The following is a 25,270-nucleotide window of genomic DNA, read 5'->3' as shown; positions in this document are numbered from 1 at the left end:
ATGGAGAAGTTGAGTATGATGTTTGTGATCGGTATGTGAATTGATGTAATTGTGTGTAGCTCGAAATAGTATATATCATTGAACAGTAACTACTTAAACTATCCCCATCTCACAGGAAAGTTATTCAGCTTCTCTGACATCTTGTTAGAAACAGTGATGAGCTCTCCAAATCATCAGGAACACTCTGTCGAAGAGCCATCCAGCCTCCATTCTGTCTCCACAGATGCTGGAAGACATGCTGAAATTTTCCAGCTTTTTCTGATTGTTTTCAGTATTTCATTCCATACAACACACAATTGTAATTTACTTCGTATGATTTATTTGATATTCCTATTTATTGACATTACATTGGCCTTTTATCACCAAGGAATAAAACCTGTCCCAGAATTCAGTGGGGAATGGAATTAATTCAGCCCGAGGATAATGAACAGCTACCCAGCAGCCTCTGCGCTTCATTGACAAGTCATCACCTTATCATCACACAGAAAATCCTGGTACATAGCTGGAGTGTCTGATGGTTTTCAAAGTGATGATATAAATGAATCCAACTGTATCTCGTGTGAAGTTACTGAATCTTTAAATCCCGATTTATTATTACACTGTTTTGGGAAGTAATGTCACACTTGTAGTTGCCCAGTGAGTCTCACAATATTTCTGTTGTACCTTATTTAATTTTCACCCTGTTACCTTCACTAATTTGGGCGAGGGCATGATGAGAGTTTTGTTGTAAGTGAAAGAATCACATGTTTCAAATATTACAATCCTCTCTCCTCAAACTAATCATCTTCACTCTTTTTACCTTGGGTATGAAGATTCAGTATCAGCAGAGAAATCCGAGCCTCAGGAAAATCTCGTCCTTCTCTTCGTGAGGATCAGTTTGCCAACTCCCGAAAGCCTCGGGACAGATTTTGCCGAGACACACTGGAAGAATTGGAGACATTAGGCTGACACAAATGGAATAAAGGAGCTCATTCAATTTATGAAATAATCAAGTACAAATACGGGAATGCAGAAGAGCATCTTTCAATGCCATCTATTCATGCATCCATCAATCGATTCACTGATTCCTCAATGAAAATATTCAGGAATCAAACTGTCATTCATTCAAATTTCATTCATTCCAAAGTCATTCATTCCTGCATCAACACAATAATACAATTATTATTTGCATAGATTGTGACATAATATTAATTTAATTGATCCAGAGATCCAGAGGCCCAGGACAATGCTGTGAGGACGGGGATATAAATCGGTCCATTGCAGCTGGTTGAAGTTGACTTTAATTAATAAACCTGGAACAGATACTAACGGCGACCATTGGAACTTCTCTGACTCTCCAATGGAGGAAATCTACCATCGCTACCTGGTCTCGCAAGAATGTGACTTCAGGTGGACAGCAAAGTAGCTACTCTTTAATATCTTCAGAAGTGACCGAAACAAAAACAGGCAGTTCAAGGGAATTTGGGAAAGGCAAGAAGTGCTGCTCTTTCCAATCAAACATCCCATGGAAGAATAAGGGGAAAGAAAACACAAACATACATTTTCATGTATCTTTTCGCTGAGACATCTCTCAGTTTGCCTATGACTCTTTCTATCCACCCATCACAATATCCTGATCATCGTTATGGCTAACAGGGTACCAGAGAAGCTGCATGGATTTCCTTTCTGTAGTAATGGGGAATAAAAACATCTACATTTACAACTTTTAAAAATTAAAGTGCCTCCAGTACTGTTGCTGGGTAGATTTGTTTTTAATTAGGCCTAACTGACAACGTGAAGGGTTTTAAGTTGGCTTGTAGCCAAGCGGTCAGTACTGAGGAAACAGATCTTTGATCTACTGCACAAACACCCCCAGGTGTTTCCTGTCAATAACTTTGAGCATTTGACAGCAGCCTGGATTGCTGCCAAGTTGTGTGTGGGCAGATTAGCGTGAACCTGGAAGGACAACATGGGATTCAAACATTTAAACAGTAAATGTTTCATTCCCACAAGGAAAACACGTTTTAAATCGTAATCATTCTAATCAAATATTTGCATTCAATGTCCTGTTCATTGTGTGAGTAAATGGTATCACAAAACAATAAAGTGACCAGATGCTTTTTCATTTGTATAACTTCCAAATAAATGCCATTCCAGTATTTAAAGTTTGTTTGTTAACCAAATCATGAAATGCGAGCGAGAGAGAGAGATGTTAATGTTCCCAATTCCCCAGTCACTTGAGATCAGAGTAATGACCAAAAATGCATCCAAATAATATTAAAATAACATCATAAAACTGACTTTTGACAGAGGAGATGCCTGGAATATTCTGAATGTTCTGTATCTCATTTAAACAGGCCTCTTGTACCTGATTAGCACCGTGCGCTATTGCACAGTATAATCTGATTTCCATTCTTGAAGAGTTCCTCTCATAGCTGCCAACGAGTGGAGAAGTGATCAGTTCATAACCTGATTCAATGGAAGATAAAACATTTATTCTTGCGATATTGTGCAATGTGCCGCAAAGTCCTGTTATCTTGTATTCCCAATACCAGTGAATGTTAGACAGCTGGAGGACAACAGAGTGAGGTGCAAAAATTTGAACGCTGAAGGAGAACTTTAATGACCTCCGTACCCGTTCCGATTCATTAACTTCTCAGTCAAAAGTCGATTTAATTTTATGTTTCTCTGTCAACTCACTATTTAATTATCAGAAGGGCGGGATTCTTATTATTTTTAAAGGGCTGTCTTCGAGATTGGGGCAGATTGAAAAATACAAGGAGAAACATTGTAGTGTGTGCGAGTTTCTACTCATCTTCAGACCCAAATTGTACAGGGATAGCCATCCCCGCTTTAAATAGAATCACTTTGTATATTCCACACATTTAATTACAGAAATCGCTAAAAACATTCTTCTGATAAATTATGCTTTATTATTGTAATATGACAGAGACCCGGGATTGTTGCAAAATTGACTGACGCACTCTTTATTTTCAGAAAGTGTTATTTCATCATTTTTAGATGTGTGTTCTTGTTGTTGGTGTGGTAATAAAATAGTCATACTTCCAATGGAATTAGATTTCTTTTTAGATAACGAAATGATGAACTGCAACATCACCATCAGAAATAATGGAGACAATACAATGAACAGATTCAGCCAAACAAATATCCCGATACGGATAAAATATCCATTTTTAATAATAACCTATTGGAGTCCATTCTGTTGGGGGTGTGGAGGGTGGGACGTGGATCCAGGCGCCGCCTCCAGCAGGGAATCAATAGGCGGCGCCGGGAAAGCCGCCCCCTTCTGCCGGGTATTTAAATACCGCTCACTGGGACCGGAATCCAACAGTCCGGGAGCTGGTTTGTTCACTGAGTTCCTGACACAACCATTTCCCCCAAATCACCAGAAAGATGAGGTCGGCCACTTCTCTCAGTTTGTTGCTGACTTTCTTATCTGGTGAGTATGTTTTTTTTCATTATTGTCCAAATCTCTCACTGTTACTGACTCAATGTTAGTCTATCTCTAGAATGTTCCAGAGTCAGCAATCGTTTCACCAGGATTAATCCTCTGTTTTTTGGTCTATTTTTACAGGTGTCCAGTCGGAGATTGTGTTGACTCAGCCAGAGGCAGAGACCGGGCGTCCCGGAAGCTCCCTGAAACTGACCTGTAAAACCAGCGGATTCAATCTTGGCGATACCTGGATGAGCTGGATCCGACAGGTTCCCGGGCAGGGACTCGAATGGCTCCTAGTTTACAAAAGTTCATCGAGCAATAATTACGCCCCAGGGATTAAGGATCGATTTACTGCGTCCAAAGACACTTCAAACAACATCTTCTCTTTGGAGATGACGAAGCTGAAGACCGAAGACACCGCCATCTATTACTGTGCAAGAGGACACAGCGAGAGGATCCAGGGATGGACCCGAACAAGAACAGCCCGAGAGGGAATTCAGCAACTTCCATCATAACCTGAAGGTCAGTATCTGTTTTCAGTATAATATTAACGGCAGTGATCAGAACCAAATCGCAAACCGCTTCTGACAAACCTAACATAAAGAAAAATGAACATTAAACCGCGCAAACCCACAGATGTAACTGGCTGAACTTTTCACTCTGTTTATATTTGCTATTAACAGGCTTCAACAATGACAGACCTGGATATAATGCTCATTTGACTATTTCTGATAATTGGAGGAGGTGTTTCTAGATTGTGTTTTGTAAACTGCTGCATAAATTGTAAATTACATTAGTAATACGGGCCTATTTGAAGTAAATATTGTGTGGCAGTACTGAACAGAGAGTGAGTGCAGTTTTTATGCGGGTGTGTGTCACAGTGATACTACAGGGGGTCACAGTGCTGAGCACAGCGACATCCTCATACAAAAACCTCAGAGAAAGGGATTGTTCAAATTGGCAATCAGTACCACAGCAGGATTTCCAAAGTAAACGAGGCTTCAGAGAAATAATGTGTGGACGTAATATTAGTTTGTGATTGGGTATAAAACTCTTTCCATAAAATCGATATTGACCGATATGCTAAATCTACACGGTGAGTTTAAAAGCAATCCGACACCCTTTCTAAATATAATGACCAGGTCAAGCTGAAATAAGTCACTCATTCGCTCTTGGATGAGGCAGAATCAGATATTTGAGAGAGCAGCGAAATTAAATTTCTGTATTTTCCAGTTAGCAGGCGGGAACAGTATTTGACGTGCTGTGTCTCACTGTGATAATTGGATGGCACAACAGTTACTGTCAATACAAAAACCCCTCAGCGCTAATTGACTGAGTCTGGGTCAGTGCTCTGTTTTACAATCCAGCATTATTTACAGTGCTGTATTATTTATATCCCAGCACTACACGAATAGCGAGAATTAAGATAGAAAATTTATGATAACAATTTGATTATCAGCTAGTGTTTTCAATAACTTGATCATGTGATCCTCTGTGAAATATAAAACATTAAGGTTATTTATGTTGAGCGAACGGTATCCACCAGGATAGTTGTAATTTCATGAAAAATGCAGTGATTTACTTTCCCTCTGGCTTGTGATTTTATTTAAATACTGGTGGATTTTTGTCTATTTTGTGCAGGGATGGTTATTGTATGGCCCAGCCTAGAGAATGTGACACTGTGACGCTATGACTACTGGGGACAAGGGACCATGGTGACGGTGACTGCAGGTAAGAAACATGCATTTATTTAGTCAGTGTTTTATCTGAGTTTTTGTTTTATATTTTTCTCGATTTTATTAATTCATTTGTTCCCTGAAATATGGTTTGGTGGATTCCGTGCTGAAAATCTTTACAATGTTTCATTTGATTCTGCTTAATATGGGGGTTATAGAATTCTACTGTTAATTGATAAAAGGTAATACTGAGTGATTCAGTCTCTTGTTGTGATTTGGTGTTTATCCGCTGAGGACAGTGTGAGGCTGGGTTACTTTAAATGCCTTCTTTTCGTTAAAAAGTTCGGCGTTTCTGTAATGTTTAATCTCGGTGAAATCTTGTGGCTGTGAGTTGCACCATCTACTCCACAAGTATTTGAAATCTAACCTGATCTTAACAAAATGTGTTAAAGTGTCTGCATTAATGCTATGAACATGTTCTGCTTAATCACAATGCTGGTTTTGTTATGTTATTGTTGCGTTCAGTTTAATTATTAGTTACTTTGGTGATGGGCGGATTGGCTGGATTTTAAACTGAGATTTTCTGCCAATGTGAAATTAGATTCTGTTGAAAGTGTTGGTAGAATTGAGCTGCTTCTGCATGAGCCGGGGTTCAGTCCCTCAGTGATGCATTTTTCTGGCGAGGAGATTGTCTGTCTGGGTGACTTTGAAGAAGTGAAATTTGTGAAATGGTTTGGCGATTCTGCATTGTTCACACTCCGTGATACTGAGCTGTTATACACTTTGTGATCGAATACAAAGTCTGTGGGTTTTAAACTATTTGACTGTGCCTGCACAGAGAAATCAGGCAGGCTTTATTGTATTTGCATTTTTTTTTTAATCGTAACTGATAATTCTGGTTAAATCAAATCACGGTTTACGCCACTCGTCCAAACAGTTTGCCACTGCATTCCCAATTTGGGGTAGGTGCAATGTTTTACCTGATGGCTGCAGGTAAATGTATAAATATGTTTGAAATGTTTTTGAAATATGACCCAATATGAATAGAATGTGGTAAAGTGTCAATGTTAATTTGTTGGATATATTTCACCTCCTCGCTATGCTGTTGCTCTTATTCCAGATTTTTGTTTAGTTTAGACATTCATATATTTGTTGACGAGATGGTTTGCCTGATTGGATGTTGAGATTTCCTTTCAATTATATTTCTGATTTTATTGAATGGATATATTCAACAGATTCATTCCCTCAGCGATGTGTTCTGGTGTGTTTCTGTTGAGGAGGTTCTGTGGTTCGGTCGCTATGAATGTTAAAATGCGTGAAATGGTTTGGTGTTTCGGCATTGTTTAAACTCGGTGGCACTGAGCAGTTACATGTTTTCTGGTTGAATGCAAACAATCTTTGAGTTTGAAAATCCTTGCAGGGAGAAAACAGGCAGGTTTTGGGAAAAAAATAAACATATTACAGCATTTTTAATAAAAGTTAAACTAACGTTTACAAATTAAAACAAATCATAACATACAACGTTCATTGGGACACTAAGTCGTTGCTGCAACTACAGACTTCTCATTAACAAATTTAATCGTAAAATTAATATAAATTAAATATTTTTAAATCGGTAATATAACTCCATGTTCACCAAAGATTATTTTATATTAATATCATAATTCATTAATCCCGCCTAATACTTCTGCCGTGCTTTGCACACAACTAACATGACCAGAAATGTTTTTAGGCTGGAAATATTTTGTGATAATTCCGGAAACTGTTTCAATGAAAACAATCTGTTTCCACAGCAGTGCTCAGTTCATCAAGATACTTTGCATTAATTGATATATCCCAATGAAGTTCGCTTTCACTTAAATACGAATTTTAGAGATTAAAACGTGACTATTTGGTACTTTTGTGTCCGATTATTACATTCTATCTGTGGAGGCGCAGCATTTCTTCCAATTCATTTTTAGTTGGATGTCAAGGTAATTAATCACTAATGTCATCTCAAAATTTTTGGAATGGTTTGGTGTTTCTCAATTGCTTCTGTATTTTTTGAGCACCGTGATCCTGAGCGGTTACACTTTTCCCATCTAAATGAACCCAAAAAAAAACAAACTAAGTTTAAAAAATATTTTCAGGATAAAACAAACAAGTATCAAAAATAAATGCACGCCAGTGCATTTTATTCATGTTAACTAATAGTTGCAGATTAAAATAAAACATTAATTATAATTCTTACTGCGTCACTATATCTCTGTGAGGGACATTACACTACCCTGAATCTGTTACATTTGATGTGCTCATTTTCAGAAAAAAAATATTTTATGCCCAATTTTCTAGATTTAAGACAGAGAGGTACAGGTAGTTAAAAGTCGAAGGGAATTTTGAAATTTTTATCAGTTTAATTTAAAAATAGTTATTGATTATTTGTTGTAATTTGACAATTGACCACTTAGAATCCCACATTTTGAATAAACTTGACAGAGTGAACACAGTTTTCTGACAGGTGGAATTCGCTGACACTAAACAATTGTTCAGTTAATGGTGTTTGAATTGTTGTAAGTGTCAACAGAAACTGGATAGAGATTGACAAGTCAGTCCATGAAATTCAAAAAGATTAATTTATATACAAATATTATAATAGTAAGATTTGTTCTACGCTTAATAATAACATCATGGCTCCATTACTGCTGAAAACAGAATAAATGTTGAATAAGGATGAAAAAATGACAGGATAGAATAATCGACTCTATTGGAACATTATGTTTAATTCTTATTGAATATTATACCGAAGAAAAAGTCTCGACTTACTTTGTGCATCATTTTTCAATGTTGCAGAGGATTTGAATCAATTGTCCTCATTGAATTTTTCACTGTTTTATTCAGATCTTCTTAAATTAATCAATATTTTCAGTAAGTAAATTATATGGATTGTCCAAATTATTCAATCTAAGAAGCGGTTTCATTGAGCTCAAACGTCCAGGCCGTTACAGCAAATACAAATACAGAAGCATGCATTTTAACACGATTGTAGGTTATAATAAGGCATTGGGAGTAAAAGTTGAAATGAAAAACATTACAACGTGATTCGATTTTAGCAAATGAATTTCAGATGTCTGAATATTTCCATTCAGTAGTTTGAAGTTTATTGTTTAAGATTTTATTGGAACCTAATTACTTCACAATGTTCGAGGCAAAGGCAAGTTTTGAATGATTGAAAACTGATTTTATTACGGAGTGCAAATCAGTAACAGGAGAACTAACTGCCAATTAACAATAACAAAATATAATATTGGTGCTAATTAATTCAAAACAAAAGACCTTGAATATTGCACTGGTGGACAAAATATCATCCGTTTTAAAGAATATTTAATTGTATCAGAAATGAATTCAGAAACAAAACATTTCTTTACTCGGCTCTGCTCAGCTCGATAAAGTATTTTAGCTTCATTATTGCGTTGACTACATTTAATTAAGAAATTAGTTCGAATCTTGTAATGGTTTTCAACGTTAATGTTTCCATGTTTGTTTAATTCTTATAATGTTACGGCATCTCTGTGAGGGACATTGAACTGCCCTGAAACTGATATTTTTGCTCATTTTCAGCGAAATTACACGTTTACGAGAGATGATACAAATAGAGGTAAATAATTAGAAGTCAAGGGATTTCTTTTTCAAATGAATATCATTTTCATTTAAGATAGGTAATTGGTTTTCTGTTGTTGTAAGTTGACCATTGATCAATGCGAATCCAACAGTTTGAATGAAGTTTACGGATTGAACAGATAAACCTGCTGGGAACTCGGCTGTTGCACCGTTTGTGTCTGTTCTGTTTCAGTACGCGTGGTCACTGTGTTGGGACCAGGAATCTGTTTGACTGGTTATAAACCTTCTGGCCCCTTCTGCAGTATTTCGGGAACTGAAATTTGATTTATTTCTTCAAGAAACTTGTACCTCTGAGAAATGTGACAGTTTGACTTGATATTTGACTCAGCTTGTCAGAAATGAGATCCCTGAAGCATATTGTGACCATCAGAGAGCAGAAACTTCAAACTGTAGAGGGGAGAATTGAATGATTTTTAAGCAGTGATGTACCGGCCTTGGGAATGTTCGGTGAACAAATACAAAGTGAGATGTATTATGTTGTGTTCCGTACTACAGCAGCCCCTGAACTGTTTAGTCTGACAATTGAAGGGCCAAATTCATTTGCATCTTATTTTTAATCTTCTAAAGGCATTTTAGTGTCATTTGCTCGGCCAGAATTTTTAATCTCCCCTAATCGTTCCTTGAGAAAGTGTTGAGATGAAACATCCTTGAATAACTGCAGTCCATATGCTGCAGGCATCCACCCTGCTGTTTGGGCAGAAAGTTCCAGAATTTTGACCCAACGACTATGAATGAATTGAGATATTGTTTCAAGTCGGGATGGTGTGTATTTTGGAGGGGAGCTTGCAGGTGATAGCGTTCATTGTGTCTGCTGCCTTTGTCCTGTTAGGATGGAAATGCAGCGGGTTTGGACAGTGTAATCTATGGAGCGTTTGTGAGTTCATGCAGTGTATGTTGTATATAATACACACTGCTGACACTGCTTGTTAGTGATGGAGAGAGTGAATAGGGAGAACGAGGGGACGGGTAAATTTGTGGGTGAATTTAGCCTGGATTGTCTCAAATTTCGTGAAATTTTGCAAGTTTCACTCATTGAGGAAAGAGGAAATTATTTAATTGTGAATGACTTGTGAAAGATTTAAATGTTTTTTCCAGCCATTGGTCCACAGTCCGTATTGTGCTCACTTGTCACTCCCACTTACTGTGTGAGTGGGTGAGTATGTGTGGAGTGATTGTGCTTTTCCAGACTGAATCAGCCAGATAGAGACCTACACACATCACACACTCTCACACACATAAATACACACATACACACTCTCATATTCCCTCACACATGCGCACATATATACACACACTTACTTGCTCTCTCATATGACATCTCTCAAACACATTCTCTTTCTCTCATGTTCTACATACTCTCTCACACTTACAAATAAATACATACACTCGCTCTCTCAATCGTTCTTTCTCACAAACATCACCTCTCTCACACGCACACAGTATCTCCATCTCTTACACACGAACACACATGTATACACAATGTATCTCTCTTAAACACTCCACCTGTCACAGACACATGTTCTCTCAATAATTATTTCACTCATACATCTTTTCTATTTTTTACACTTTTTTCTCGCTCACACAAACTCTACCCTCCCCTCCACACACACACACACACACACACACACACACACACACACACACACACACACACACACACACACACACACTGTCACCCCCCCTCCCAGGCACACAGACCCAAGCACACTCTCACACACTTTCCGTCTCACATACGTAAGAGAGACTGTCATTGATACCAAAGAACAGAATCATGGGATCCTACAGTAGAGAAGGAGGCCATTCAGCCCATCGAGTCTGCACTAGCAGCAGTCCCACCAATGCCCTATCCCCATAACCACATGTATTTACCCTAACTAGTCCCCCTGAAACTAAGGGACAATTTAGCACGCCAATCCACTGATCCCGCACATCTTTGGTCTGTGGGAAGAAACAGGAGCACCCAATGAAACCCAAGCAGACACGGGGGGAACTTGCTAACTCCACACACAATGACCCATATCGGGAATTGAACTGTGAGGCAGCGGCGCTAATCACTGTGCCACAGCGCCCATCCACGTTACTCCCCGCCGCCCCCTTCCCCTCCCCTGTAACATTTGAATGTGGGTGGTATCGAGCAGCCCGAGTAAAACGCAAGTGAATCAGTTACAGAGGGAAATTCTTTTCTGTTTGGAGTCATATTTAGCACAAAGCAAGGTGGTAATGGTTGTTGAAGGTCAAACATCTAAGTTGAGAAATCACTGCAGGAGTTCGGCAGGGGACTGTTCTGGGACCAACAATCTTCTATTGCTTCATCAATGACACATTTCATCCAACATGAGGTCAGAAGTAGGGATTTCCATGTGTTACACCGGACACAAAGACACAATCAATAAGAAGGGATCTGGCTGAGACTAAGTCCGCCTGGCTCCCCAATACTGGTGTCAACTTGGTGTTTGATTCCTGTGTGACCCTAGTTTTGCTGGAAGCTTCCCTTCCAGCTCCCTCAGTCTGTCTATTTGTTCACTGATCCGTGTTTCTGAAAGAAAGGCCCCGACATTAAAGCAGCTGCCCGGTGATCTACACTGATTCCTGACTTTACACAGCCCTGTTACTGAAAGCTGATCAATGGAGAGAATCGGGAAAAGATCGATGGAGAGGGAGAGGAGGAGGTGGCTCACTGACTCTCTCACCCTCACTCACACTCACTCACTCACCCTCAATCTCTCAGCCTCAATCAAATAACTTCACTTACTCACCTTATCTTACCTACCTTCTCTCGTTGGCACACTCTCACTCACTCACCCTCATTCACTCACCCTCACTCACTCAACCACAATCACTCACCCTCACTCACTCATTCTCATTCACGCTTACTCACTCGTCCTCACTCACTCACCCTCACTCACTCAACCACAATCACTCACCCTCACTCACTCATTCTCATTCACGCTTACTCACTCGTCCTCACTCACTCACCCTCACTCACTCATCCACCCTCTCACACACTCACCCTCATACACATTCACCCTCACACACTCACTCTCACACACACTCACCCTCACACACCCTCACCCTCACACGCACTCACCCTCACTCACTCACCGTCACACACTCACCCTCACGCACTCGCCCTCACGCACTCGCCCTCACGCACTCGCCCTCACGCACTCGCCCTCAGAAACTCACTGATCCTGATTCAACCTGAGTCAGTCACCCTCACACACTCACTCACAATCACTCACTCATATTCGCTCATTCACTCTCATCCATTCTCACTCACTCACCCACAAGCACTCACACACCCTCATTCAACTTCGCACATTCACTCAAACACACGCCCTGACTCACTCATCCTCACACCCTGACTCACTCACAATCACTCACTCATCTTCGCTCACTCACTCTCATCTATCTTCACTCACTCACCCACACTCACCCACAAACACGCATTCAACCTCACTCGTTCACCCTCAATCACACATCCTAACTCTCTCATTCTCACACCCTCACTGACTCACTCACATTCACTCACCCTCTCACCCTCAGTCACGCACCCACATTCACTCACCCTCACGCGCCTTCATTAACTCACGGTCACTCAGCCACCCACACTCATACACCATCACTCACTCAACCTCACTCACTAAACCTCGCTCACTGACTTCGACCCTCAGTCAGTCATCAACATTCATACTCACCTTCATTCACTGATCCCACTAATCCACCCTCACTCACCCAGTCTCACTCACCCTCACTCACTCACCCCATTCACTATCACTCACTCACTCACTTCACTTACCCACCCTCACTCATCCAGTCTCACTCACTCACACTCACTCACTCACCTACCCACCCCCACAGACTCAAGCTCAATGACCCTCTCTCTGTCTCGCTCTGAATTACGCCCGGTCACCCATTCAAACTCACTCAAACTCACGCACATACATTCACTCACAAACCCTCACATACTCATCATCACTCAACTTCACTACCCTAACTCACAAATCCTCAATCACTCACCCTCATCAAACACCTTCACTCACTCACCCTCACTCTCCCACCCATCCACATTCATTCTCCCTCAAACACTCTCACACACCACCTTGACTCACTCACTCTCACCCCTCACTTACTCAGTTACATTCACTCCCTCACCCTCATTCACTCAATCTCACTCACTTCCACTCACCCACCTCCACTAACCTTCACACATCCTCACTCACTCTCCCTCATTCTTTCAATCTTGCTTACCTTCAATCATCTAGTCACCTTCACTCACATTCAGCCACCTTCACTCCCTACCCTCTCTCACACACCCTCATTTACTCACGCTCTCTCACCCTCACCCACAATTACTCACCCTAAATCACTCAACATCACTCAAAGAACTTCACTCACTCACCTTCCGTCACACGTACACCATCACTCATCCACTCTCACTCATCTAATCACTCACACTCACACTCTCTCACTCACACTCACTAAATCTGTGTGGGGAAGGTCTGCAACGAGAGAGAAGAAAGATCTCAAGCGGCCGTTTGGTGTTCAAAGGTGGGAGCTGCCCTGGGAGTGCAGAGAGCTGGAGGGAATCGCTGGGGGCTCGGGGCCAGGGACAATGGCAAAGAGTCAGGGGAGAACAGGAGGCGTGGGAAATGGCAGAGAGCCGTGGGTGGGGGGAGGGCAGAGAGCCAGGGGAAACAGCAGAGAGCCAGGGGAAACAGCAGAGAGCTGGGGGAAGGGCAGAGAGGACGGGGAAAGGGCACACAGCTGGGGAACAGGGCGGAAAGCCAGGGGAAAGGGTAGAGAGAGAGGAGAAAGGACAGGGAGCAGGGGGAGAGGGCAGAGAGACCAGTGAAAGGGGAGAGAGCCGAAAGGAAGGACAGAGAGATGGGGAAAAGGGAAGAAAGACCACGGAAAGGGGAGAGAACCAGGAAAAAGGGCAGGGAGGGATGGAAAAGGGCAAGGAGGCACGAAAAGGGGCAGGGAGGTCGGAGAAAGGCCAGAGAGCCGAGGGAAAGGGCAGAGAGCCCAGGGGACAGGGCAGGAGAGTCAGTGGGAAAGGTCAGAGAGCCGGGGGAAAGGAGAAAGAGGTTAGGGAGCAGAGACAGAGGGCGGAGAGCTGAGGGAAAGTGTAGGGGACTGAGAGAAAGAGCAGAGAGCCGGGCGAGAGGGCACAGAGCTGGAGGGAAGTGTAGAGAGTCAGGTGGAAATACAGAGAGCCGGATAAATGAGAAAACGAGCCACCATGAAAGTCAGAGAGCCAGTGAAAAGGGCAAGGAGCTGGGGAAAATGGGCAGAGAGCGGATGATGGACGGGCGGAGTGAGGAGGTTGAGAATAGAGCTAGCACCACAATCAGCTCATCTGTAATCTCAGTGAATGATGGTGGAGACTTCAGGGCCCGAATGGCCAACTCTTACCATTAATGTATGATCCTTCAATTAGTTAATGTTGCATTTATTTGAATTTATAATCACATTTAGAGTTTCCTGATCATTCAGTAAGTATTCATTCCGGAGGTATTTTTGAAGCAAAGTCACTAATCTCCGATTTGTGGAGTGAGAGGCAATGAGTTGGAGAGAGGAAGGAGCATCAATCAGTTTGAACACAGGCAATTTCCAAAACTAGTGTGGAGATGCCGGAGTGAGGTTGTTGTGGGCACAGTAAGGATCTCACTGCACCAGGTTAAAGTCCAACAGGTTTATTTGGAATCACAAGCTATTGGAACTCCCTCATCAGGTGAGTGCATGATATGAATGAAGAGACAACTTCTTCATCACAAAGTGTTGTTGTTTGAGAAATAAATAGTTGCTGCAACAATTGAGACAATCTTTGCTCTTCTCTGTTAATCCAATGAATGATATGCCATTTTGACACTCTATGAGTGTATTTTTCTTCTTAATTTGCTAGAGGTGGAGACAGGGATGTGAGTTTCTTCAGAGATGACTTTTCCCAATTGATAGAAATAACACAATCTGAAAGGTAGATATAGGATTAAATCTGGAAATATTAGGATAAGTTCATAATTCTAATCAATGTTCGGGATAGAAGCACAAAAATAGAAGCAGGAGTGGTCATTTAGCCCTCTGAGCCTACTCCACCATTCACTTTGGTCAGATCTCATCAATATCCTGATCATACCTATTGCCCATATCCCTCATCAATATCCTGATCATACCTGGAACCCATACAACACCGAGAGCTATATCTACTATAGAAACATATTTGTAACAACATGTTTGATGACTTAATAAACGCAAATGAGAGTCTAACTTGTTCAATCGGCTATTCTTTCCCAGCGACACCGTCTCCGCCCACTCTCTACGGCCTGGTCTCCTCCTGTCAGCAACACAACTCCGATGGCTCCGTCACCTACGGCTGTTTGGCCATGGATTACCTTCCAGATGTCGCCAAACTGACCTGGAAGAAACATGGGCAGGAGATCACCAGTGGGTTTAAAACATACCCGTCAGTGAGAAACACGATGGGGACCTACACACTGAGCAGCCAGTTAACCATCACCGACTCAGCGGGAGAATGCCCCAGAATTGACTGTGAGGTTCGACACAGTGACTCAGTCAAGATCGTTGAAATGCCATGTAAGTGTTGTGAAACCTGGATAAGAGAGGGGCGCTGTGAATGAACTGTATAAGGCCTTAGTCATAACTGATTTGTAGCAATTTGAAAAATGTAAATTGTGCAAAATCCAGGTAAATATCTACTGACTGATAAGTTACTCAGAACGAGAGAACCATCGAAATGTTACGGTGCAGAAGGAGACCATTTAGACCATCATGTCTGTGCTGTCCAAAAGTGACAACAAAGAAACTAACCATTCATTTTAAGCCCACTTTCTAGTCCTTGCTTCGTAGCCTTGTCGGTTAAAGCACTTGAGATACAGATACAGAGACATTTTAAATGATCATGCCCCCTGGTAATTGAGCCCTCCACCTGGGGAATGAATTATTTCTACCTACGTCCCGTATAATTTTGTGAACCACAATTACGTCACACCTCAGCCTCCTCCTTTTTTTCTAAGGAAAACAACTCCTGCCTATTCAATCTCGCCTCATGGCTGCAATGATCAGGCCATGGAAACATTCCTGTAAACCTCATCTCTCTCCAGAGTCATTACGTCATTCCTGCAACGTGAAGGCCAGGACTATGGAGCAAACTCCAAACGTGGCCTAACTAGTGTGTTACACAGCCCCATCATTACATCACTGATTTTGTTTTCAATACCTCACACATTGGAGGAATTAATCCGAAATGCTTTCTTGATCAACTTGTCCAGTTGCCCTACCATCGAAAAACAGCTGTGGACATGCACTACAAGGTATTGTATTTTCTCAATCTCTCTCAACCTTCTGTTTTATTGACTATTCCCTTGCTTTGTTTGCCCTCCGCAAATGCATTGAGTGACACTTTTGACAGTTGAATTCTATTTGCCATTTCCCTGCCAGTTCCATAAAACCATGGGCACAATTCTCAAATCGGCAGCTCTGGTGCTAAAATAAAAGAACTAATTTTAATTGTTGTCAATTGAATTTTCAAGTGATGTCTAAACATGTGTTTGTTGAAGGTGAAATCCCCCCAACCGTTATCCTCACCGTGAGTTCCAGTGAAGAAATCACAAGCAGCAAATTTGCAACCATCGTCTGTTCAATCATCGATTTCCAGCCAAAGTCAATGACGGTGAAGTGGCTGAAGAATGGGGAACCCATGGATTCAGGAATTGTCACCTCTCCCGCCTGTCAAGTGAACGGGAACTTCTCGGCCAGCAGCCGGCTGACAGTCTCCGCTGGGGAATGGTTCAGCAAAGCGGTCTATAGCTGCCAGGTCACTCACCAAGGAAACACTCAGAGTCTGAACATCAGCGCATCTCAGGGTAAGAGACTCAAACAGAGGATAAAATATATCATTCCGATGTTAACCGGAATTAGAGATCTACAAATGTTGGTCCAACGCATAGAATAACTTCTAAGTTATTGTCATGTAATTTGCTGCATTAGGGCAAGGCCTCCTTCAGAATTTCATCACAAAAGCAATTGTTTGTTATCCCTTCATGAGAGGTGCATTTATTTCCCAAACCCAGGGGCACTTCAATGTCAACCACGTTGCTGTGAATCTGGAGTCACATGCATACCAGGCCAGATAAAGACAGCGGATTTACTTGTTAAAAAGGATTTGTGAACTGGAAGAGGTTTTACAGCAATGGCTTCATAACAATCATTTCAACTTTTAATTATACATTTTTATAGAATTCAGATTTAATATTTGCAATGATGGGATTCGAATCTGTGTCCCCAGAACCTTGCCCTAGATTACAAGCCCATTGATAACACCATATGCCACTGCCTCCCCTGAAAGAGTGCCCCCCTTCCATTTTGAAGTAATATAGTGAGAGAGATGGCCTTGATGTCAACTTTTTTTTTTCCCTGAGGCAGCTGGTAAGATTCAGAGAGACAGTGGGGATCGGACTCTTTCACAAGTCACAGCACAGGGGTAAAATTTCGGAAAGTGCATCCACCCTATTTATAAACTAACGCCCAGTACTGGTTTCCCTGAGTTCATGATGGTGTATCGTTTGGGAATCCTGCAATGTTGATTTATGAAAATGGTACCGCTGCTACAATACTTTAATAAAGGGAATAAGTTCATAGAACAAGTTGGTTCTTCATCGTCCATTGATGTTGAAAGGCTATAGTTAGAGATTGATGTATTGGAGGTGACTTCATCTCCTTCAGGCTGAAGACTGCTGTCCTGCTTCTGAAGGGGAACTAGGGTTCATTTTCATTTGTCATTCACAGGTCCTCTCCAGTGCCTTGATACCACAGTGAAGATACAGCCACCACCAATAGAACAGGTCTTACTGGAGGCGACCGTGACCTTAACCTGCATCATTTCTCATGCTCCTGATGGAGTTAACGTGTCCTGGATCCGAGACAGGAAGTATTTGAAATCAGAGATTGCCGAAAAGCCCGGAGCGGATCCTGACAGCGTGATCAGCAAATTAAGCATCTCCACGCAAGCCTGGCTGAGTGCGGCTGTGTTTGAGTGCGTGGTGAGCCATCAGGATCTGCCGACTCCTCTAAGAACATCTATCCACAAGGAAACAGGTGAGCTGAGAGATTGAAGCAATAAATGTGGGGTCAAAATGTAGGCAGGGTTCTGAGCAATGTGGAGGACCCAGAAGATCTTGGAGTTCATATCCCCAGATCTCTGAAAGTTGCCTCTCAAATGGATTGAACAGTGAAGGCTTACAGTGTGTCAGGGTGTTTTGACAGGGAGTTTGAGTTTAAAAGCCGTGTAGTTATCTGCAACTATATCGGACCTTGGTGAGACCACATTTGGAATATTGTGTTCAGTTCAGGTCACCTCACTATAAGAAGGATGTGGAAGCATTGGAGAGAGTGCAGAGGAGATTTACCAGGATGCTGCCTGGTTTGGAGGGTAGGTCTTATGAGGAAATGTTGAGGGAGCTGGGGCTTTTCTCCTTAGAGCGGAGGGGGATGGGAGGCGACTTAATAGAGGTTTATAAGATGATGAGAGGGATTGATAGAGTGGACGTGCGGAGACTATTTCATCGGGTGGATGTAGCTGTTACTAGGAGGCATTACTATAAGGTTCATGGTGGGAGATATAGGAGGGATGTCCGAGGTAAATTCTTCACTCAGAGAATGGTTGGGGTGTGGAATACACTGCCTGCCATGATAGAGGAGTCGGACACTTTAGGAACTTTCAAGCGGTTATTGGATAGGCACATGGAGCACACCAGAATGATAGGGAGTGGGATAGCTTGATTGTGGGTTCGGACATTGCTCGGCACAACATTGAGGGCTGAAGGGCCTGTACTGTGCTGTAATGTTCTATGTTTCCATGTAAATGCATCACTGTGTCTATCTCCAGTGAAAGTGTACTCGTCAATATTTAGTATTCAGTGCATTAATGTTCTCCCCTGAACTAAACGACTCTGGGCCGATTGATATGTTTATGGGGAGTTTGATGTGTTGATGAGTGAAAAGTGAACTGAAGGCGATGTTACTGGGTTTAGATCGAAGAAGAAGGGGCGAGTCTGATGTGGTGCATCAAAACTAGGAAATCAAAAAGGAAAGTAGATCAGTTGGGCCGAATGGCCTGATTCTGTGCTGTAAACTTTCTGAATCTTTCCACTCCGCCCCCCTGAGTTATTTGAGAAAACAATTGTGTTCACCTCTCCTCCAAGCTGCAAATCAAAAATGGAAACATTTAAAACCAAAAGCGAAGCACATTTTCCTGATATCGAACCAGCGGTTTCATTGCCTCCAGAATTCTCCAGTTTATTGATATTTATTGTACATGTTCTGCAGATCTAAATCCGCGGGAACCGGTCGTCTCTGTCCTCCTGCCCCCGGCAGAAGAAGTCTCCGCTCAGAGTTTCGTCTCCCTCAGCTGCTTAGTGAGAGGTTTCTCCCCCCGAGAGATCTTCGTCAAGTGGACCGTCAACGACAAGCCGGTGAATCCCGGGAACTACAGGAACACCGAGGTGGTGGCGGAGAACGGCAATAGCTCCTTCTTCATGTACAGCCTGTTATCCATTGCAGCAGAGGAATGGTCCAGCGGCGCTTCTTACTCCTGTGTGGTGGGACATGAAGCCATCCCCTTGAAGATCATCAACAGAACAGTTGACAAATCCAGCGGTAAACCCAGTTTTGTGAACATTTCCCTTGCACTGATGGACACTGTTAATTCATGTCAATGAGAATCACTCGGTTACATTAAAAACTACAATAAAAAGAATAAAATCATTTTCCTCTAACGATAAATGAAACACCCAATTGTTTTATTGATTGCTTTTTTTCCCGTTTTACGTCCAATAGATATTTTTGGTTTGAGTCAGATATTTTCAGGCCTCAGACCCAAGTCTTGTTGAACCAATGCACGCTGCTCAGATCCACCCTTTCTTAGAGACAGAGTAGAGCACATTTATGACAATATTCTCCAAAACGTCTTCACCGACTTTCCTGCCTGAGGAAAAATCCGACAATTTCAACATTTGCGTCAAACATTCTCAATATTTAGATCTCGGTGTTCCTGCTTCTCTCATTGTCCATGCCTTTACCCTTTCATGTCAGCTTTAAGCTGCTGCATCACACCCACTGAACAGAAGTAAGGGTCACACATAAACATTGAGAAATAATCCCCAATCAGATTGAGGGAGAATGAAATTGTTAACATCCTGGATTCCTACTCACCCAACAAAGAGAGGGGAGGATCAATAACTAACCCATATACCACAACTTCCTCAATGAAAAGAGGAGGAATGTCATTATTTAGTCCACTCATCTCCACCCCCTCAGTGGTTAGAACCATCAGGGACATTGCATCACAGGGTAGAGAGAGGGAAACTATGAGCTCACTGCCCTCCCTCTCCCTAAGTCGCGTGTTTGGAAGGGAGCGGCTCTCTAATCAGGAGTCAGTTGTCATCAGTACAAATTAGCTTCCTTTTTTTTTGCTCCAGATATTGAAGTATCATTCTCATTATCAAAGTATCATTGAAGTATATAATACACATAAACTAACATATGCATATATATTTATGCAACATAATTCAAAAATGTTTCAACACTCTTGTTCCTGTTAATCATGTGCTGGCATTGATTTCCCATAATACATATTTAAACAAGTAATAGAATCCTCCCCGGTTTTCACTGTTCTGTCCCTGATGAATCTGAGATGCATCAATGAATTATTTCATTCACTCTCCTGATATCACCGTGCCACTCGCATAAAAGACATTTTAACAGCAAAGTCTGAAAATGTGCTCCATTGTTCGGATTGTTTGGATCATGTTCAGTTAACAATTGCCGGTGAAACTTGAAGCAACAGTTAAAAAATATACATACTGACAATACTACACAAAACTATCACAATTAGAAATCCAGGTGTAGCTGTACACACACACACACACACACACACACACACACACACACACACACACACACACACACACACACACACACACACGAATATGTAGACTCAAACTTATACAAACAGGCACTAAAACAACAACATACGCACACAATCAAATATTTCCAAAAGCACTCACACAAATACACATAAAACACACAAGTTCATACACTTCTGTGAATCGGTACACAGACCCAGACACAAACACATGCATACATCGACAGATAGATACACGTGCATGTAGACCCACATAAATGCACAAACACATACATATACTCAGATATGTATATATATTAGCACGCATTCACCCTGACAGGAATATACATAAAGACACAATGTTATACACATTAACAGATATATATGGAAATGCATATAAACAAGTAAGCAGGCTGCATATAGATGAATGGACAGCAAAACATTTGCACGCAAACATGTGGACACAAACATTAACATGCTCATACAGGACAGAATACCATAGCACACATTACAACATATCGAAACTCAAACACGAATCAAAATATCATTATGAAGAACTATCAACACGTATATACATACATGCATGTTAACGGGTACACACAGAAATATGGGGAAAAAGACGCAATCAGAAAGGGAAACAAATCTTACTAGAATGGCAGAAATTAAGACATAGTAATAGATAGAGGCACATGTGCACCGATTAAGAGTGGCATTAATAATTATACATGGACTTAACACAATAATAGAGTCATACACACACAATACCAGAAAAATAAAATATACACTCAGATGCAGACACACAACTACACAAATCAACAAATACAGGCAAATGAATGCGAACATTAACGCTCTTGTACATATATTAACTCAGAGCCAAAGATTAATGCAGAGCACGAGATGATCATGCACACGGACACAAATGCAAAATCTTAAATAAGGTAAATGATGAAAGTAAAATTTAAACATGAATTTTAATGGACATATCAACCGACAATTCGCTCAATGTACACTGCACCAAAAACAAGTGGAAAAACTAAATTAAGCTAGTGATCTACTTACAATTTCAACCATAAATAAGAGATCAGAAATTACATCCCGGCCCTTAAACAGCAACATTCACAGTTTACATGCCAGTCACCATCTTTGGAAACAATCATTGACCAGTGAACGTTCCTCCATATCAGCCATAATATTCTTCAATGAGGGATAGTGCCAAATTGATCAAAAATGAACTGATACTCAAGAAAACATCTTCAGTGCTTTCTGGCATGGACTGTCCAAGGAATGTGCATAACGATCAAGTGTGAAGGTAGTTACGGAGATCGGTTACTGGGTGTCCTGAATGTAAGAGTAGATAGACATTGAAAATTATACAGAGAATACATTAACAGTTTATGAAGGAGAACAGGGAAAAGAAAAAAAAATCCCTGGATAAATAAAGTAATCTAATTTCAATTTCTGGTCTCCGCCCCTAGACCTCACCGACCGCATCTGGATTGAAGACAATGAGGATGATAACAGCAACATCTGGACAACCGCTTCCACATTCATCGTCCTGTTCTTCCTGAGCATTTTCTACAGCACTGCCGTCACTCTGGTGAAGGTGAGATGATTCAATTCACTCACATTTCAAACTGGCAGAATGGATTTGAAAAATCTCTCAATGTTTCATTGATTAAAAACTCGAACATTAATGTCCCACATCATAAACATCTGCTTCATTATTGTATCTTTATTTTACAGATCAAATGATGGGTTGAATTTTGGACGCTGCAGATTTCCCTCAGCTGATTATCAAGATCTCTGTGTGGCTCATGTACAATATCTCCTCTTGGTGACTCTATCAGTAAAATTCTTACAGTTTATCATTCTGAATCTGAAACTGAAGCAATCATAGACCTTATTTCAATTTTCTGTGTGAAATATACGACACATTTTTCTTATAAATTTAATTGTGATTAATAGTTTTCCCGTAGTTTAACTTTCATTAACATTTCTAATTCCTTACTCACATTTGTTAATTCCTCATTCTATTAATGTCCTGTTTTCCCTTTCTGGTGTATGGAACAGATGTACAAATATTGACGGATTATCTGTGCGTGTGTTCTGTTCTCAATGTGAAGCTCGATCGCTGTGTTCACTTTCATGTCTTAAAAAATAATTTTGCTGTAAAATATTCTCTGAATTTTTGAAATAAATATTGAATTAAACTTTAACCATCTCTGGCTTGGCTTCATTCTGTTCTCCGAACCCATCACCTCCGCCCCATTTTCCCTATTATAGGGTTTCCCCCTTTTCCTAGACAGGAATGTTCCCCCAGTCATGTGTGGGGTGTGGTTGAAGTCAAGGCCGCTCAGTGAAAGAGTCACTGCGCCACCGCGTGGCCAATCTGTGTAAATACACGTTCATCTCTGCCTTTTTCAGATAAAGTAAAACGTCTGACAACACCAGGTTTTAGTCCAACCTATTTATTTGATAATATACTTATCAAATAAATAGGTTGGACTAAAACCTGGTGTTGTCAGACTTTCTACTGTGTTTACGCCAGTCCAACGCCGGCATACCCACATCATGACTTTTTCAGATAACGTCCAGAGACAGAGTGAGTGAAGAATGCGGAGACATCGATGATTTCACTCATAAACTGATCTGTCACTGACCGAGTTTCAGGTAATTCTAAACAGCAAAGGTTCTGCTTCATCCGCGACCAATGGGGGTTCGTGTTTGGGAGAAAATAGTTTCCTTTCCCTGCCCCTTAAAAACACTATCAGAGTCACAACAGCGTGGGTTAACCGAGTGAGTTTCTCTATACATCGTCTAATGCAATACTTACAAGTCAGGCATACCACAAGCTAGATAGAGAACACAGACAGAACAGAGGTGCAAACCATCAGGTGAAACCAAGAGATTGAGGCGTATTTCACGTAAGAACATAATAAATTACACATTTCCAAATTATGGCTAGTGTTATGGGATAATTTGAGGTGACCAATACTGTCTTTAACTACAGAGAATATAAAATCACGAGGCCGATATCTCTCTTTAAAGACGTAATATTTATTTGAAACAAAAACACAACAAGCAGCTTCTCGGAGATGACAGAAAGAGTTAAGTGGCTCTGGTACAGAGCACAGGACTTTCCGATGAATCTAACGCGTACAATCAATAACAGATCAATTATAGATGTTCTTATCGATCATTCCTGCCTCATGTTCGTTTAAAAGATCAATTACGTTCAGTAAACGTACAACAATCATAATTCCTGATATGTTGCTCAGCCAATCGCATTTTACAACCCAGCATAATGATATCTCCTTCATCCATTTAAATCGGAGGCTGACTCATCTGTAATCAGTATCTGGGAGAATCAGGAAGATGAAACAGAGTCATTCAGTCACAGAGTTTTACAGCATTGAAACAGGCGATTCGGCCCGACATATGTATGCCTCCCTTTTTAATCTCCTAAAATGGTACCTATTGCCCGCGTTTGGCCCATATTCCTCGATAGCTAGCGTTTTTTTTAAGACAAAATTATACCCGCCTGTACCACTAGCTCTGGCAGCTTGTCCCAGACATTCACGGCCCTTTGTGTGAAAAAATAAAGTGCCTCTGGACTCTTTTATATCTTTCCCTACACACGTTAAACCTATGCCCTCTAGATTTAGACACCAATGCAGTTGGGAAAAGATATGCACTATCTCACTGATCTATGCCCCATATTATTATATGAACCTCGATAAGATAACCACTCAGCCTCCTGCACGCCAGAAAAAAAAACAATCTATCCAACCACTCCTTATAACTCAAACCATCAAGTCCCGGGAGTGTCTTCGTAAATCTTTTCTGCACTCTTTCTTGTTTAATGATACCCTTTCTATAATAGAGTGACCAGGACTGTACACAGTATTCCAATGTCTAGTACATCTCCTGTATTCAATGTTCTCACCAATGAAACTAAGCATGTCGAATGCCTTCTTCACCATCATGTCCACCTGTAACTCCAGTTTCAATGAGCTCTGACCTTGTACCCCTAGATCTCGATGTTTTGAAATTTTCCTAAACGCCGTGCCATTTTGGTGCGTTAGTGATTCGTGTTCGGTCCTTGCAGGTTCGCAGGCTGGTTTCGATATATTAACAAATAATATTTTTGATAAGCAATCCTGAATTGCTTCCTGGTCTCAAACAATTCTGTCAGCATCAGTGGAGTGAGAATTTGTGGTTTTGCTTCCGAACTGGAAATGTCACAGGGGCAACAGGCTGAGAACAAACACAGATAGTGAAAGGCAGTGATAGGATGCAAAGCGCAGGACAGATGATGTAGTTAAGAGTTCACATGGTGCACTTGCCTTTATTAGCAGAAGCATTGATGAGACGAGCTCAGGAGTTATGCTGGTGCTGTATAAAACTCCCATTATGCCACGGTTAGTGAACCATGTGCAGATTCATTCGGATGATACTGGTGCCAAACTACTTTAACAAGGAGAATAGTTTCGATTCAGTACACATTCGAGGGTTCAGCTCACTACACATACAGATGTTGTTGTATTAGAAAGGATATTAAGTGAATTGAACGGGATG

The 25,270-nt window shown here is 41.2% G+C and overlaps 1 pseudogene; it reads left to right on the top strand.

The window, feature by feature from the left end:
- LOC145362400 (Ig heavy chain C region-like) lies at nt 1-25,168 on the top strand (annotated as a pseudogene).
- Nucleotides 25,169-25,270: the final 102 nt, after the last annotated feature.

The sequence above is a fragment of the Carcharhinus amblyrhynchos genome, unplaced genomic scaffold (assembly GCF_965287045.1).
Source record: "Carcharhinus amblyrhynchos unplaced genomic scaffold, sCarAmb.v2.hapA scaffold_38, whole genome shotgun sequence".
Lineage (NCBI taxonomy): Eukaryota > Metazoa > Chordata > Chondrichthyes > Carcharhiniformes > Carcharhinidae > Carcharhinus > Carcharhinus amblyrhynchos.
Note: the sequence above shows the minus strand (reverse complement) of the source record. Positions and strands in the feature narration are given on the sequence as shown.